Here is an 18,242-nt window from a genome sequence, read left to right on the forward strand (position 1 = left end):
ACATTTCCTTTAATGTGATTACCACACTAAATACGCTTTGTTATAATTGTCTCAAGTCACAATGACCTTTCACCTGGATTCACAATACAATTTCTTAATGGTTAGACAAAATATGACTCTTAAAATATAAGTCTCTATATTAATTTATTAATTAACATGTAACTAACTGGAATCAACACGAAAGAGAAGAAGTAATCTGAAAAATTATTGTTTAATTATACTGAATGGCTACCAAGAGAATACAATTCTGAAATACATTTCTAAGTCTTAAGTTCACCAAAAGTTTTATCTCATACCTTTATACTAAGACATAGAATTTTGACTCTTCAAATGGCATCAACGAATCTTCACTGTCAGTGAACACTGTGTCTCACTGGATTTATGATTTTCATTCAGATAAAAAAATAAAGGCTTAATAAATGTGAACTTATATCTGTACAAATACATTTAACAAAGTAGCATATAATTTGTATTGATAGAATCCTGCAGAGTCATCTGATCACTTGAAACAAAACAAACAAAAACCTGAAAAGCCTCACCTTAAACTAAGCCATCTCTTAGGGTTTTTTTGTTTGGTGGGAGAGGGGTGGTGGTGGTGGTGGTGGTGGTGGTGGTGGTGGTGGTGGTGTGTGTGTGTGTGTGTGTGTGTGTGCTTTAAACTGAAAACAAATCAGAAGCAGCTGCACCAAAGACATGCAACCCTCATTTCTGTCTCTCATACTCAGGAGTGAGGAATCCACTGAAAAATAAGACCACATCTACTGTAATAACTTCCAGAGAGGTGTATCAGTAAGGAGTAGTTGTCAGCTAATGATGACAGATGCCAGGCAAAATGACAGGGATATCATAGATCCCTGCTCAGTGGTGCTAAGGTGCTCATCTTGTTAGTTTGAATATTATGTGGAGACAAAATAGGGCTCTGACTTTTCAGGCATTAAGAAAAAAAGTCCCTCACAATAGGTTTCAAGAAAATCAGAACTATTTATCTGTTATTAGACACCTCTATCCTGAATGAGGACACTGTGAAAGTATCCTGATTTTAGACAAAGTTTGGATTTACAGGGAATTATTTAAAATGGGAATTCAGAGCTTTTATTACCATTTATAAATTATTGCAACACCAATAAATTGTCATCTGACTTAATAACCTGAGGGTTAGGAGCAATTTATTTCGTTAGACCACGTGTAGAGGTAAGGAAGTATTCCAATGCAGGTCTATTTCTGAATCTGACCTTTCATTCAAGACTTGTGTGTCCATGTGAGAATTCATACACACTACAGCAACAGTAAGAAAATCGATGTACAATATAACTTTTAAAGCAGGTTAACAGAACATGAGTAAAGGAAGATAGTGAGATGGAACAGCAGACTCTTTTAAACAAATAAACTAAAACTTCATCTCTAAATAGCTCTTACTTTCCAAGCACCCAGAGAAAAGAGAAATAAAGAAAATATAGCATAGATCTTATTGATTAGTTTTATTTTGGTGGATTCATTCTAATTTATTGGGAGAACCACCACTTTTCCAGGCAATATTCCTAAGAGATAACTGTCATATGGTGAAGGATGTCGTATGGTGAAGGACAATCATATAATGATCTTTTTGTGGAAAATTATTTACTAAGTTGACCATGAATTCATAAAGTTTTCTCTGAATTGTGCTACTTTATTCAAGTAAGATAGTTTTCAATAAATCAAATTCTTTCTGAGTATGAATTTCAAAAATGCTGCTAATGAAGGAAAAGTAATTCTGAATGCAGGCAGAATGTTGACTAATATACACTACTCATTGCCTATTAAAGTTTTCACAAACTTAAATAGAAAGAAAATTTAATGATTCAGAATCAACTGTATGGCCAGATAGGTGTTTTTGTGAAATTCAATTATTTTAAAGTGGCCTCCATTTTACAGAGATGAGAATTTCCAGTACAATAAATGGCCCTCTCTGTCATTAAGTTACCCAAAGTTTCACAATGACCTCAGGTGATATTGTGATATTAATCTTTATCCATCAATTTTATTTGGACCCACAGGGATTTAAAAAAAAATGTTTATGTGGGAATGCTCACTTAGCTATTTGATTTTTTAATCTTTCCAAACTAATACTTGGAATTAATGCTTATTTTTAATTCTACTTCCCATATAATTCATGGATTAGGTAACAGATATCTGTTCAAAAATTTGTGGACGTCTGGAAATCGACTTCAACATTCATAAGTTTCAACTTTTATCCATGAAATGGAAATATGACTGTCTTTATATATATAAAATGCATTGGCTTATTGTGCTAGAGTGGATTTTAAGTTGACCTACTCAACTGTTCGCCCGGCACTTTATTTTTTCAGTATAGAAATTCCTGTGTCCAGTGAAGGTACTTAGTCCTAGGCAAACTGGTATGGTTGGTTGCCCTAAATATATTATATATTCAAAGTATTATTTCTGAAATGAAGCAGGATGAGGAACAGAGCTGCAGTTAGCATTTGATGGAAGAGAGAAATCTTCCGTTCTTCTAGGCCTCTGAAATGTGTGTGTGTGTGTGTGTGTGTGTGTCCATGTGTGTTTATGGGGGATAATTACTACAGCATAACCTATTTAACACAAAGATCTTATCAAAAGATCCTCCATTTAGATGTGCAACTAAATTCAGTACTGAGAATTGTTTCAACTTTGAAATATTTACCAACTGCATTTAAATTGACTCATAAAATATATAGCTCATATTTCTGAAGAAAATGATTAATATTACATTTATTGAAATAAACAATAGTTGTTTATAAATTGTTGAGTACAATATACAATGACAGTAGCAGTTTTAATCTATCATGTACTTGACTGCCCTGTTTATATATAAAAATTCAAAACAGGAACAATTCAGCATTTGTACTATTTTTATTAGAAGGGAGTAGGGTTCCAGAGTGTGGGGTTATACAGAGATACATTTGGAAGTGAACATCTATCTATCTTATTGTTGACAGAGAACTAATTAACTGGCACATATTAGAAAACTAAACTTGAACTGACTTTGAACTTTTATAAGCTTGTGGAGCATAATTTTGGTAGCAAACAGTGAAATTAAGACAATGATGAACTAGTTGCACAATGACAGTAAAAAGAAGGAAGATAATCTAGAAAATTGTCCATAAAAAGAAAAGCAATCTATTTCTTATATCATATGTCAGTATATGTTACATCAGACAGGAGCAAATTTTGCAATACCAAAATTGTGTGACTCTTTTTAATTGACACAAAATACATATTCATAACAAATTTATTACCCTGATTTAACATATTATATGTCAAATGCATTTGATGATGCTTTCCTTAAGGCTTCTCTTTTTTTATAAAAGGAAACCAATTTTGATTGATAGTATAAAGAAATTTAAAACCTCTAGATGTTGATTTCTTATTTTAACAGCCTCATTTCTTAGGCAAGATAATGATTTATTTTAGATACTCTTCTTCTGGTGCTGTATTAAGCATCTCAAACTTTCTCTTGAAAAAACTGTATCCCAAAATCATGACTTATATTCATCATTGCCATATCTATTCCCTAATGATTTTATTTATATTAATTTTAAGCACTTGTCAGTTTTTATAAACTGTATAAGAATATATAGAAATATCTTACCTTTATATAACAAAGATATTAAAATAGGAATAAGGGATACCTCATCTCCCTTTCTATCTCCCCTTACCTCCCCATGTGTTTGTGTGTATATGAGAGAGATACCCTTTTATCATATATATAAACTTTACCATTGTTCAGACGAGTTCAAAAGCATTATCTTACTCATTCATTTCACTTAAATTTTCAATAGTCTTGTTACAGTAAGTCATTGTATACTATGTTTCATACTTCAGATAAGAAGGAAACAGTTATGAGGTTTTTTCTTTTTCTTTTTTAAAATTCATATACCTCAGTTTTTACAGGACTAAGATAATCCTATAACATGGGTTTCAAATCCCATCATCTTTTAATTTATTTTTGTTTCTTCTTTATCTTAAATAGAAGTAGAATTGGTGAAAGTGTTAATTGACTGAACAAAAGTATATTTCACTAAAAATCTGAAGTATAAAATCTTATAAATATGAAATTTTATTGTTTTCTGACACCCCCTACTTGCATGGCCATTTCTTTTCACTCATTCTTTTTGAGTTAGTACTAATAAAATCTTAAAAAATATATTTATTTGCAAAATATCTTGTATCTATTTTAAATAAATTTAATGATTTTTCAAAATTCAGTAATGAATACATACACACAATTTTTAAAAACTATATTCAGTGAGTGCTGCCTATAAAAGACTCAATTTAACTTTAAGAGTACACATAGACTGAGAGTGAAGGGATGAAAAAAAATATCAAGCAATTGGTTACCAAAAGAAAGCAGAGGTAGCTATACTAATATCAGAAAAAATAGTCTTTAAGCAAAAATGATTAAAAAAAGGCAAAGATAGTCATTATATAATGATCAAAGAGTCAATCAATCAAGAAGACATAACATTTGTAAATATTCATGCACCCAGATTTGGGGCACCTAAATATATAAAGCAAATGCTAAAAGAACTAAAAGGAGAAATGAATATCAATATAATAAATACTAGGGGACTTTAATATCTCACTCTCAACAATGACTAGATCCATTCAGAAAATCAATAAGAGAACAACAGATTTTTGCAAAATTATAAACCAAATGATTCTAACAGACATACATAGGGCATTCCTTTCAATAGGAGCAGAACACATGTACTTCAAAGCACACATGGGATGTTTCTTAGGATAGATCATGTGCTAGGCTGTCAACAGGTCAACAATTAAAAAAAAAAGATGAATTCTATCAAGTATCTTTTATGACAATAATGGTGTAAAACTAGAAATCATCCATGAAGGAAAGCTGAAAATCCACAAATATGTGGGAGTTAAACAACAAATTAATGAACAACCAATGAATTAAAGAATAAATCACAGGGAAATAAGAAAAAGTATTTTAAGACAAATGAAAATATAAACACAACATAATAAAATGTATAGGATGCAACGAAAGAAGTTCTAAGAGGTATGTGTGTAGGAATAAACACATACATTAAGGAAAAAAATCTCACATAAACAACCTGATTTTATACCTCAAGAACTAGAAAATGAAGAATTAACTATGACCAATGTTAGCAGAAGGAAATAAATAATAGATTAGAGCAGAAATAAAAAAAATGGACAATAAAAAATTATTAGAAATGATTAACAAAACTAAGATTTGATTGTTTGAAAAAATAAACAATACTGACAAACTTTTAGCTGCACCAACCCAGAAAAAAAGAGGGCCAATAAATTATAAATGAAAAATGAGACATTTTAACTTATACTGTACAAATAAAAAATCATAACATTCTATGAAGGGGCTACACCAACAAATTGACAACCTAGAATAGATGGATAAATTCCTAGAAGCCTTCAATCTGCCAACACTGAGCCATAAATAAATAAATAAATAAATAAATAAATAAATAAATAAATAAATATCTGAATGGAAAACTAAAGAGTAAGGAGACTGAGTTAGGCAAAAACATCCCCCACAAAGAAATTCTCAGGATCAAATAGTTTTACTGGTGAATTCTACCAGACATTTAAAGAAGAACAAACACCAATTCTTCTCAAACTGTTCCAAATAACAATAATAATAATACAAAGATGGAAACACACGCAAATTCATTTAATGAGGCCAGCATTACCCTGATACCAAAACCAGACTAGGCTACTACAAGAAAATGAAACTACAGGCCAATATCCCTTATGAATATACATTTTAAAAAATTTGAATGAAAAATTAGCGAACCAAATCCAACAGAACATTAAAAGATCATATATCATGATCAAATGAGATTCATCCTTGGGACATAAGGGTTATTCAACATATGTAAATCAATATATGCGATACACCATATTAATAAAATGAAAGATAAAAATCATGATAATCTCAATAGATTCATGAAAAGCATTTGACAAAATGCAATGTCCTTTAATTGTAAAATTTCTTAATAAATTAATATAGAAGGAATGTACTTCAACATAATAAAGGCCATATATGACAAGCACACAGCTGAAATCATGCTGAATGGTGGAAAGGTTGACAGCTTTTTCTCTGAGATCAGGAACAAAACAAGGGTGCACACTCTCACCATTCTTATTCAATATACTACTGGAAGTCCTAGTCAGAACAATTAAGCAAGAGAAAGAAATAAGAGATATCCCATTTGGAAAGGAAGAAATAAAATTCTTCTCTGTTTGTAGATGACATGATCATATATATATGTATGTGTGTGTGTGTGTGTGTGTGTGTGTGTGTATTCATACATATATATACATACATGTATAATATACACATATATATGTATATATGTATATGTATGTATGCGTGTGTATATATATATACACACGCATACACACATATACAGAAAATCCTAAAGACTCAACCAAAAAAATTGTTAGAAATAATAATTGAATTTTGTAAAGTTGCAGGGCACAAAATCAACATACAAAAATCAACTGTGCTTCTATTAGGTTGGTGCAAAAATAATTGCAGTTTTAAAGGTTAAAAATAATTGCAAAAACTGCAATTACTTTTGCACCAATCTAATATAAACTCACAATTAATTACATTAGGAAATAAAGAAAATCTCAATTACAATAGCATCAAAAACAAGAAAATACTCAGGACTTAAGTTAACCAAGGAGATGAAAGATCTGTACACTGACAACGATAAAACATTGATAAATTAAAAGAAGAAAAAATAATTGGAAAAATATCCTGTGCTCATAGATTGGATATTAAATATTATTAATATGTCCATATTACTCAAAGCCATCTATAGAACCAATGCAATCCCTATCAAGATTTCAATGATATTCAAGATTTCAAATTTTGAATCCCTTTCAAGATATTCAAGATTTCAAATTTTTTTCAGAAATAGAGCAAATATTCCTAAAATGTATATGGAACCACAAAAAACCCGAGATAGTCAAAACAATCATGAGAAACAAGAACAAAGCTGGAGGTATCACACATCCTGGCTTCAAATTATACTAGAAAGCTACAATAATCAAAACAACATGGAATTGGCAGAAAAACACACATATAGACCAATGGAAGAGAACTGAGAGCCCAGAATTAAACTCACATGTATATGGGCAAATAATTTTCTACAAAGAAGCCAAAAACATACAATGGAGAAAAGAAAGCCTCTTTAATAAATGGTGCTGGAAGAATTGGAAAGTGATTGTGCAAAAGAGTGAAACTAGACTGCTATTTGTCACCACACACAAAAGTTAACTCAAAATAGATTATATACATAAATATAATTTATGCTGCATTTCATGGTATAGGCAGACATATTTAATGTTTGCCATCCTAGGAAGAGTGAATACTTACTAGGCTAAGAGTGACTTAAATATCCATTTTACTTGCATTATGACTTGAAAAATAAGTATAATAGTTAATCATTTATCTCTTTTAATGTAAATCAAATTTTGGTAGCATTTTGTTGTATTACTTCAAACCCATCGATAGTTGGCATTTTGCCATTTAAATATTTAAATTAATATTTTGTTAAATATTTTTCATTTGTAAAAATATGTATTGAACTGAATCTTTCCCCCAAAAAACTTAAAATTTTTCCAGTATCTTTTTTATATAATCAATCTTTACTTCACTGATTTCAGTTTTACATCCAGAAACTTAAATTTTAAATTTGTTTCCCAAATAAACTTGAGTATTTTTATTAAATATCCTTTATAAGTCAATTTCTTAAATAATTTTTTATATGTCACATGAATTCTGATTTTTTCTATATAATCTCTGTAACTGTTAGTTATTCCTTCTAATGAATTACCACTGGAGTAACATATGGTTTCCCTCAGACTAAATGGTTCTACTTATTTTGTTTCAAATTATGATAGTCATATTAAGGCAGTTTTTTAAAAGTAAATTTTCTAGATTATTTATAATTAAATTTTTAAAAAAAGTTTGGAACTTTGATTTTCTTGCATGAGAAATATTAAAATAATAATGTATAAATTATATTAGTCATTAAGTACAAAACAATTATAGATATGCTAAATTAATATAGAAATACAAAAATTAATAAAACTGAAATATGAAATTTGGCAAGAGTTGAAACAGCCTATTTCCTTGCTGGATATGAGTTTAAGTCTTTAACTCTTGTCTCTCATAAAAGAAAACAAGTTGGACTATATTAAAAGTACTAAAATTCACCACGAACAACTCTGTGGTGATTCTAGGTAATTGTATAATTCCTTCAGGTCCTTTCTTATATCTACCTTTTATATCAGGAGTTTTAATGAGGAAATTAAGGGATAATATGCTTCTATGAGTCAATTAGGGTCATTTTAAAGTTCAGCTCATTCACCCTGGATGACACCACTGAGCTCTTAACAATCATTACGCAAAAGATATAATACATGTATTAGAAATATGTCTTGGCCAATTAGAACTCTGTGAGGTAAGAGAAGAGAGGCTCCTAATTTTTTAAAATTGAAATTTAATTTATGTTTCCTGATATCTGTATTCACTGTTCAGAAAAGATGAATATTTTTAATTTTATTTGTATGAAATTTAACTGTGTGATATCAAGCCATTTTTGTACAATCATGTAACTAAACTTTGCATCTAATTGTAAAAATTTCTAGTTATCAGCATATTGTCAGAGGAATTTTTTGTAAGTTGAGATAGGTTGCTTGCAAAAAGACATACGAACTCTCATAACGGATGCAAGTATAATTAGGGACTGCCTCAGATCTGGTAATAATAATCGTGTTCAAAATACAATGGCAGCAACCAACAATGACAAAAATAAAAACTGTCACTCCTATTCTTTCGGGACCTACAACATTCCTATAGTGGCCATCCATCTGCCTGTAATTCTAAGTCCCTAAACTGTTCCATTCAATGACAGATTTAAGTGAAAGAAGGTAGAAAATATACTTAATATATTTAAAGTATACTTAAATATGCTTAAATATCTGTGGATCTCTCTCTCTCTCCCCCTCCCCCCCGTCAGTTTGAGGAAACAATTTCTCCATATAATAGGAGGACACTATTATCAAACCTCAACTTTGAGTAACTATTGTAAAGCATGAGATAGGATCATGGTCTGTCTTATTCAACGGGTGTGTTCCAGGGTACAGAGTTTACACAGCGTGTCATTTCAATAAATATTCTTTCACTGAGAACAACTACTGATACGGCACAAATAAGTAAGCAAATAAATCTAAGAGATTAAAAAAGGACAGATATTTTTCATAAAGACACCTGGCTAAGGATTTCACCAAACTTATTGAGGAGAATGACAATTAGTTTCCCATGGACCTCTACAGTACCTGTGATTATATCTACAATCAAGACGGTAGCTGCATAGTAAATTACATGTGGTTCGTAGTTCGTATTATCTCATCTTTAATTCATGTTTTATTGGTCTCTTAGAGAAATAGGTGAAACCATTACTTTACAAATTGTTAAAGATAACATCAGAATCATGTAGATCACAATTTATAAAATTAGATTTCCATTTGGGGAAGAACAGAATTTAAACATTGCCTGATGTATAAACCAGACCTAGGTCAATGCCCATTATAAAAACAAAATAACTGATAAGACCCCATTTCGTTCTTCAACCTATCATGTGTAGATGATAAATTAGTAAGTCACATACGAACGCAGACTATGCCAGTAGCAGGGGCTATTTCTGTCTGAGTAACGGGAAAGCAAAATGTTAAAAGACAAAATCTCACTTTATAAACATGCCTGCTGCTTCCCTAAGTAGGTTACAAATGGATGCCCTGAACATGCCCGCCATTTCAAAGTAAATGGGGAATTTTAACCGATGAATGATTAGTCCATTCCTTTTGAGATACAGAACCAAACATTTGCTGCTTTTCTGTTTTTCTGACTTGCATGGATTCACCTGTGTCAGTTAGTACAGATGACCCTAAAACTCAAACTAGAAATGACCACTAAGAACTAAAATAACCAGGATCAAATATATGGTGATAGAAGGAGAATTGACTCTGGGTGGTGAATACACAATGTAATATACAGATGATGTATTATACGATTGTACACTTGAAACCTATGTAATTTTACTAATCATTGTCACCCCAATAAATTTTAATTAAAAACAAAACAAAACAAAAAATAACTAAAGTAACTTCTTGCTGTGTTTTACTGAATATCTTTTAAAGAGGACCGAACACCATTCTATAATTAAATTTATGTGTTCAGTTAGAGAGTTTCTCTAACCATTTTAATGCATGCAAATTTATTTTTGTGTGAAAAATAAATTTTCTTGAATCTCTGTGTATTTGTTTTCTGTTACTGTTGTGATAAATTACTACAACCTTACTAGTTTAAAAACATTTTTTTCCCTCAAGTTCAGAAGTCTGAAATCACTCCTACTGGAATAAACCAAGATTTCAGAAGGGCTGGTTGCTTTTGCAGGCTCTCAGGGGAGAATCTGGCTTCCGTGCCTTTTCAGCTTGTACATGCACCCTTTGGCTTATTGACGGTTAGTGCATCTTCAAAGATCACCACTCAAATCTCTGCTTCTGTCATCACAACACTTTCTCTGTCTCTGACTCCTTCTGTAGGCCTCTTATAAGGATCTTTGTGATCCTTTTTCTGGATGATAGAGGATAATCTCCTCAAATCAAGATCCATGTCTTAATTACATCTTCAAAGTCTCTTTTTCCACAAAATATATCATGAGTAGGTTCTGGGAATTAAGATATGGGCATATTTGGGGTGCCATTTTCCAGCCAACCACACTCTGGTTTCTCAGAAACTGTTCATGAAAGTATGCTTTCAGTTTAGCATTTACTTTTGATACCCCTTTTTAGTTATTGAGCCTTAGCATTACTATAGATATGATGGCTCTAACTCCTGTTAATGAGTTTTTTTGGAGAAAAGTTACCATCTTAACGATCCAAAGAATAATATGACGGAGATTCACATAAATAACCACAGTTTTTATTTTTTTATTTTCAGTTTCACCAGTAATTTCTCCTTAAGTATAAGAGGCAAATTTTTTAATTGTAAGAACTTCTTAAGGCATGCTTTTTTTTACTAATCATCTTTTAATTTCATTATTAATGAAGAATTATTGGCACCTTCAGTTTCCCTAAGGCGTTAGGCGTGAGAGAACATTTTGAATATATTCATCCTTTAAAATCCACCTCTTAAATTTCTTCCCATTACATGGCTAGTACTAATTATTATAAACAATCGATAGGAAACATGTGGAGTACGAAGTACTACTTATTACAAACTATTTATGATACAGAAATGGCATTGACATATAGAAGTGAAACTGACACTTGCATATAGAAGCGACACTGACATAAGCACTAAGCCATGAGTATTTCTATTTTTGCTCTACTTTGTATACTTTCAGTATACTTTTGTATACCTTCAGTATACAAAGTCCTTGACATAATAGAAGCAGTGTGGTAATTTCTATTAATCCTCTAAATTGGAAACATCTGTTGCTTTATTATTGCTTGCTGTCTAGGAAGGCCAAAGTCAAGAGGACCCAGATAATACTATGTGAGGTTGACCATAAAGAAGTTTCTACCACTTTTTGTGACTAACAATTGTAGAGCAATAAAAGCATTTGAGAATTGCTTTAACATGAAACCTAGGGAAGACTTTGTACTGTGTTTTTTGAAAAATTTCTTTGAAGTGAAAAAATTGTTTTTGTTTGCTGATTTACAATATGACAGTGTTACAAATGATTAAATATATTGAAGTACCATATAACTCAGCACAAGAGGTCTGAGAATTAAGTTTGCAAACTCATCCAAGAAAAAGTAATGCATACCTCATTACTGAATATAACTACAGTCACCTTTGAAGTAATCCCCTTGGAAGTTATGCACTGAGGCCAGCGCCTAGTCCACCCTTCAAAGCAATTTTGCAACTTTTTTCTGGAATGGCCATCAGAGCTGTCGTCCTATTACCTTTGATGTCCTAAATGTCATCAAAATGTATTGCTTTCAATATTTCCCTTATCTTGGGTAAGAAAATAGTCATTGGGGTCAGATCAGGTGAGTAGGGCAGGTGTTCCAATACAGTTATTCGTTTACCAGCTAAAACTCCTCAAAATCAGTGCCATATGAGCTGGTACATTGTCATGATGCAAGAGCCATGAACTGTTTGGTGAAATGTTCAGGTCATCTAACTTTTTTCACGCAGCCTTTTCAGCACTTCCAGATAGTAAATGTGTTTAACCTTTGTCCAGTTGGTACAATTTCATAATGAATAATCCCTCTGATATCAAAAAAGGTTAGCAACATTATTGCAACGAGTTCATAAACTCAATTGTCAGACCTCATATACCCAAAAAGTCTGAAGACATTTATCCATAAAGATATTAATATATGCACTCCAATTGTTCATTGTAGTTTATTTACAGTGGCCAGACGTGGAAACAACCAAAGTGTCCCTCTATAGATGACTGGATAAAGAAAATGTGGTATACATACACAATGGAATTCTACTCTGCCATAAGAAAAAAATGAAATAGTGCCATTTGCGACAACATGGATGGATCTTGAGATTATTATGCTGAGCGAAATAAATTAGACAGAAAAAATCAAGGACCGTATGATTTCACTGATGTGTGGGATAAAAAACTGACAGCAACAAAGGAATAAGACAAACAAATAAACAAAACTCATAGACACAGACAGTAGTTTAGATAGTTTAGTAGTTTAGTAGTTTAGTAGTTTAGAAGTTAAAGGGGGAAGATGGTGGTAGATGAGGGTAATAGGATCAAATACATGGTGATGGAAGGAGAACTTGAATCTGGGTGGTCAACACACAATATGAATATAGATGATACAGAATTGTATACCTGAAAACTATGTAATTTTTCTAACCATTGTAGTCCCAATATATTTTTAATAAAAAAAAACAGAACTTGAAATCAAGAAGTAAAATAATGCACACGAGAAAGACTAGAAGCTAAAGCTACTGTGAGGATGCTATCTCTTTCAAACACTATTTTAGGCAAGAATCACCTTGCCTACCAAGGACCTTGACAAGAGCTGGATAAATAATTCAATAAATGAAGTAGAGTCAGAAAACCATTAAGAAATCCATCTCTGAAAGACAAAGAAGACCCGAGGAATAGTATGTCTGAGTAAAATCATGGATCAGGAGATTATTGAAGTGGATCCTGATTGTATGGCATTGCTGAAGCTACTTCAAGCAGTTCAATGATTCTTTAATTTAGGTATTTTATGTTAATAAATCTGGAATCTTGCCCCCGCCTCCTCCTCTCCTTAAAACATGTAGAAAGAGCTCTCTCTTTTTATTACACAAGTTCATACTGTTTACTTATTACAACTCCTTCAAATTTTTATTGAAATATACAATAATGAGAAAAAAAATTCAAACAAATTTAAGTGAGTATTTCAGAGGGAAAGATTGAGAAGCTGAATTTGTTACCAAGTAGCACATATTCCTTTTCTGAATTGATAGTACACACTCTGTTCCAACAACTGAAGGAGAATAATAGAAAAGCGATTTGACTTAACCAACTATATGCACCTAACGGATACAGGGCCCGCATAAAACAGAGAAACACTTCTCAATCAGCAACTTACGCTACGGCCTGCTAGTTTGAGGCAGGCTTATTTAAGATTTGAAATTCTTTATACTTTCATAAAGTCTATTTTTTTCTATCTGTGCACAAGTTTTTACCATTTCCAACTTCCACAGCCTATAATTCCTCTAAGGGCGGCCACAGAATAGTGTCTATTTTGGATCTCATAGTTCTCTGGTAGGGAAGCTGGCATGCACATTGTAGGATGCTGAGATCCAATCCTGGCCTCCACTTACAAGATGCTAGTAGCAGCCAACCCCCAAAATTTCCTCTAGATATTGACAAATTGCCCTGGAGGGCTCAGTCACACTAGAGTGCGCTAGGGGTTTCCTTGTACCTGATCTTAACTATTCTTGTCCAGAGATGACTGTGTGTATGGCACATACTATGGTCTTACCTATCCAGTCCTACAGCTGAATAAAGTGTCTCTGAGCACTCATAAGAATGAAAACATCGGTGTGTTTATCTGTGGGGGTACAATCAGAAGGTGTCTTTGGCAGCTTAGAATGTATTACTTGGGCTAATAAGAAATAATTTCAGCATTTCTGTCCAATTTACTTTAGTACCAGATCACAGTGTGAATTTTAGGTTTTTTCATTTTGTATATATGTAAACTAATATTCTGTGTTCATAACATACTAAGCTTACTCAATCTCCCTTTTATTGACTTTTACAATTTCTTTAAAAACCATTATTGAAAGGTACTTTGTACATCACATAATTCTTTGTACCTTTTACCAAAATGCACCTCTCCCCAAATTCCATGTCAAGTTAGCTTTGACTACCTCATTTCTAAGAGGTTTCCTGTTGGATAGTTTATGGAGGCTGCTTGTCCTACGTAGAAGTACCCTTCCAAATAGGTTCCCATCCACTACACTTGTCATAGCTTGCCTTGCTAGAATTCTGCTGTTTTCTCTGGAAGAAAGTTAGTCCTATACAAAGAAACGAAGATATTCACCTTCATAGAGCTTACATTTTAGCCTAATACAACATCACATACAATACAGAAAAGACACATGAAGACATTTATTGTCATCAGGAAAGCAGGATGGCGATAGTTGTCAAGAGAAAACATAGAACAAGGAGATGATATGTATGGGCCTGAAGGAAGTTTTTAACATTACGGATTGAGTGTCTATGGAAGCACTCTCCAAGAAGGTAAACATTTGAGAAAATATCTAAACAGAATGAAGAACCCCAAAAGTGAGAAATTTGGGTCAAAGTATTCAAGACAAAAGGCCCCGAGATAAGAGCATCCTTGGGTTCCTCTAGAGACTTCAAAGATGTCTTCGTTGCTATTTTAGTGTGAGCTAGAAGGAATATGATCACATGGTTAAATGGTTACCTGGTCTAGTCCCTGGAAGGTCTAATTATGTGAGTCTTTAAATTTGTGTGTGAGAGTCTTTAAATTTGTGAGAGAGAGAGGGAGATGAAGAGGGAGAGAGGGAGAGAGAGAGAGAGAGAGAGAAATCTGCTGAGGTTTTCTGTTTTTGCAACTAAAATTCTAAAACTCTAAATCCTATTCCAAATGCAAATTTTAGTCACATGGAATTCTAATTTTAGCTTTGCTTCTTTCAGCGTGAGTTTGCATAAGTCACGCTTGTTGAAAATAATTGTAAAAAAAAAAAAAGATGGAGAATGGACATAGAAGAAAGAAATAAAACAGATGGCAAAGTTAAACTAGATAAGGGTAAAGGATTTGTTGTTGTTGTTGTTATCGTTGGTTCCCAATGAAGACTTAAAAAGATGAGATAAAACATAAACTGCATCTTTATATCTGCATCCCTGAACCAGTTGTAGAAGAAGAGAACCAAAAGAGCTGTGTATAAATCTCTCATGGCATTTTCTTTGATGGTATAAAAAATAGCAGCCAACAATTCTAAGTCAGAACATCAGTAAGTTATAAAGTATTTGGACAGACACAAATCAGAAATTAGGGCCCTATGTGCATTATCTACTAAAATTTAAATTAAATTTATTAGTAAATCATTAAAACTTTGCTAAGAAACAAATTGTGAACCATTGCTGTGAGGCAACGTAAATAGTTCTTAGATACATAATGCCTGCATTTTTACTTTACATTGTGAATAATATCAATTATATTTTTTATTGTCATGGATGCCATTTATTCATTTTTATAAACATCAGATGATAGTAAGAAACTTTTTTTCTTTTTGCCATGAGCTCTTAATTTCTTCATAGATTTATTCTTACGCGGTGGTTATTAGAAATCTGACTCGCATTTGGGAAGTTACAATTGTTTATCATGGGGGCCATTTATATGATTAATGTTGAGGAAGCAATTGACATTGTAGAAGTTCTTGATCAGAAATTCCTCATCACAATTTCAATTAGAAAGTTCAGCATCCTTATGCTACTTTAATTCTAAAGAACATGAATTGAAAAATAGAGAAATTTAAGTCATAATGAAGAATATGGTTTAGAATTAATAAGGCTTTGACCTTTGAGGTTTTTTATTTAACCCCTACTATTGTCCAGCCTGTTACATTTAATATAACCTTCTTAACTTAAGTCATTATGGAATGCTTTATTCTTCATGTTACTTCAATTAAATATATTTTAAAAATAAATGTTATTTTGCTCTGATTATAATTTTAGCCTAATATCATTAGCAGGAGTAAACAACCATCAGATTATTGATATATTTCATTTTAGCTTATGTCATGTGCATCTGTATAATACACATACTATCCAGGTCCAAATGTACATTCTTTCATGGCCATTCTGATTAACCATGGAGTTAATTAGATCGTGATTTTAACTCAGAACTTTCTGTGGTTCCCAAAGCCATTTCCCCCCTATTCTTTCTGGCTCCCTGCTTTTTGTTCCTATGTATTAATTTGTCACTTGACTGTATAGGTCACATCTTCATATACTTGTTTCCATAAAATCATTCAAATATACAAGGGGTAATTTACATTTATTAAAATATTATCAAGTCTTGAATGATTATATATAAAGCTTTCATGGAATTTTCTTTGATGGTATGTCAATTTATGCTACTGTATTTTGAAGCTGTTATTAAATGCATAATTTCATTTGATAAGCTGACCACTTATGTTTATGAAATAAATTTCTTATCTTGATATTTTCTTATATTGAAATCTACCTTATAATAAAGCTACACCAGTATGTATTTTACTGTTATGTGATATATCATTCCCATGATTTTACTTTCCACTACGCCTATATCTTTTCATATAAAATGAGTCTCTTTAAACACGTGATTAAATCTTGCTGTACATGACATTAAACAATTTTTATCTTTTAACTGAAGCGTGTAGTCAATTTTTATTACTATGATCCCAGATATGGCTGGATTTAAGTGTATCATTTTACTATTTGCTTGTTTAATGGCTTCTCCCTTCTCTTTACCTCTGAATGTAAAATCTATTTGCTTTCTCTAATAGGAGAAGTAATAGTTTATATCTCTTTGTAAAATATTATAGCTCAACGAATAGTCTCTTTGAAATTAGCTGACATATTCAAAGAGTTAATCATGCAGAAGAGTGACATCAGAAACATGGTGGTGTAAAGGATCCTTCTTGATCTCTCCCCTTGAAGTTACAAGTTGAACAGCTATAATTCAAAAAAGGATTCTGTGCAACACACAAATAGATCTGAGAGATCAGTGCATTGAAACATCTGAAAGTAGGCAAATCACGGTGATCAGAGGAGGAGGGAAGACAGAAGAGCAGAGATGGTTGCACAGATGTAGCCCAGAGCTCAATGCCTGGGATGCAGTTGGAGCTCACTGCGATCCTGAGACAGGGGAAGATTCAGAATGCAGGTGCCCTCTCTTTTGCCCAAACATTCCTGTCTGACTAATCAGCATATAATATGGCTGAAGCCAGTGATCAGGGCAAAGACCTTGGGACAAAGACTGAATACAGAAGTGTGACAGTTGTGGTCTAGCAGTCCTCCCTGTCAGGCAGAAAACAAAGCCACAGAGATGGCTGCCTCCCCCCATCTCTTAGAGTTTGTCTCAATGCACTCTCTCAGAGCTAGCAGCAGGCCCAGCGGAAAACTGCAGCTGTGAGTATCAGATTAAAGAGCAGAATATCTACAGCCCTAAGACCTAGAGAGATAGCTCTTGAGGGGCAGATGCACACTGTGGCTAATCCCAGCGACAAAGCTGGAAACATAGGGGTGAGGCAGCTGTGGTCTGGCAGTCACCAGTTCTCAGAGGAGAATAAAGCCATAAACACACCAGGGGCTTCTCCCAGCCCACCCTTCCCCCACCTTTCACAGCTGATCCCAGCAGGGGGCACCCAAGATTGCTCAGACAGTGCAGCTTTGCATCTGGCTGCAGCGGCTGCACTGGGATTTCAGGGGTTCAGAATGTTATCACCTACCACATTCTCTCACGGGGTTGGCACCGTGAGACTGAGATGACCTGGTCATATGGGAGACGAAGACCTTACCAAGGAACCTTCCACTGCAGAAAGTGGGGATAGAGCAAACAGAAAAAAAAACGCTCCAGCGGTACCTACTGGAAATCAAAAGAAAGACCTCTTCAAATCAACCTGCAGCCTAAGAAGAGAAAGA

General features: G+C 32.9%; 1 protein-coding gene across 1 annotated transcript in view; it reads right to left on the reverse strand.

Annotated features, from left to right (window-relative positions):
* EYS (eyes shut homolog) overlaps positions 1 to 18,242 on the reverse strand; it is a 136,792-nt gene that overhangs the window by 18,591 nt on the left and 99,959 nt on the right. The gene's annotated exons all lie outside the window — the stretch shown is intronic.

This window comes from Rhinolophus ferrumequinum, chromosome 3, assembly GCF_004115265.2.
Source record: "Rhinolophus ferrumequinum isolate MPI-CBG mRhiFer1 chromosome 3, mRhiFer1_v1.p, whole genome shotgun sequence".
Classification (NCBI taxonomy): Eukaryota; Metazoa; Chordata; class Mammalia; order Chiroptera; family Rhinolophidae; genus Rhinolophus; species Rhinolophus ferrumequinum.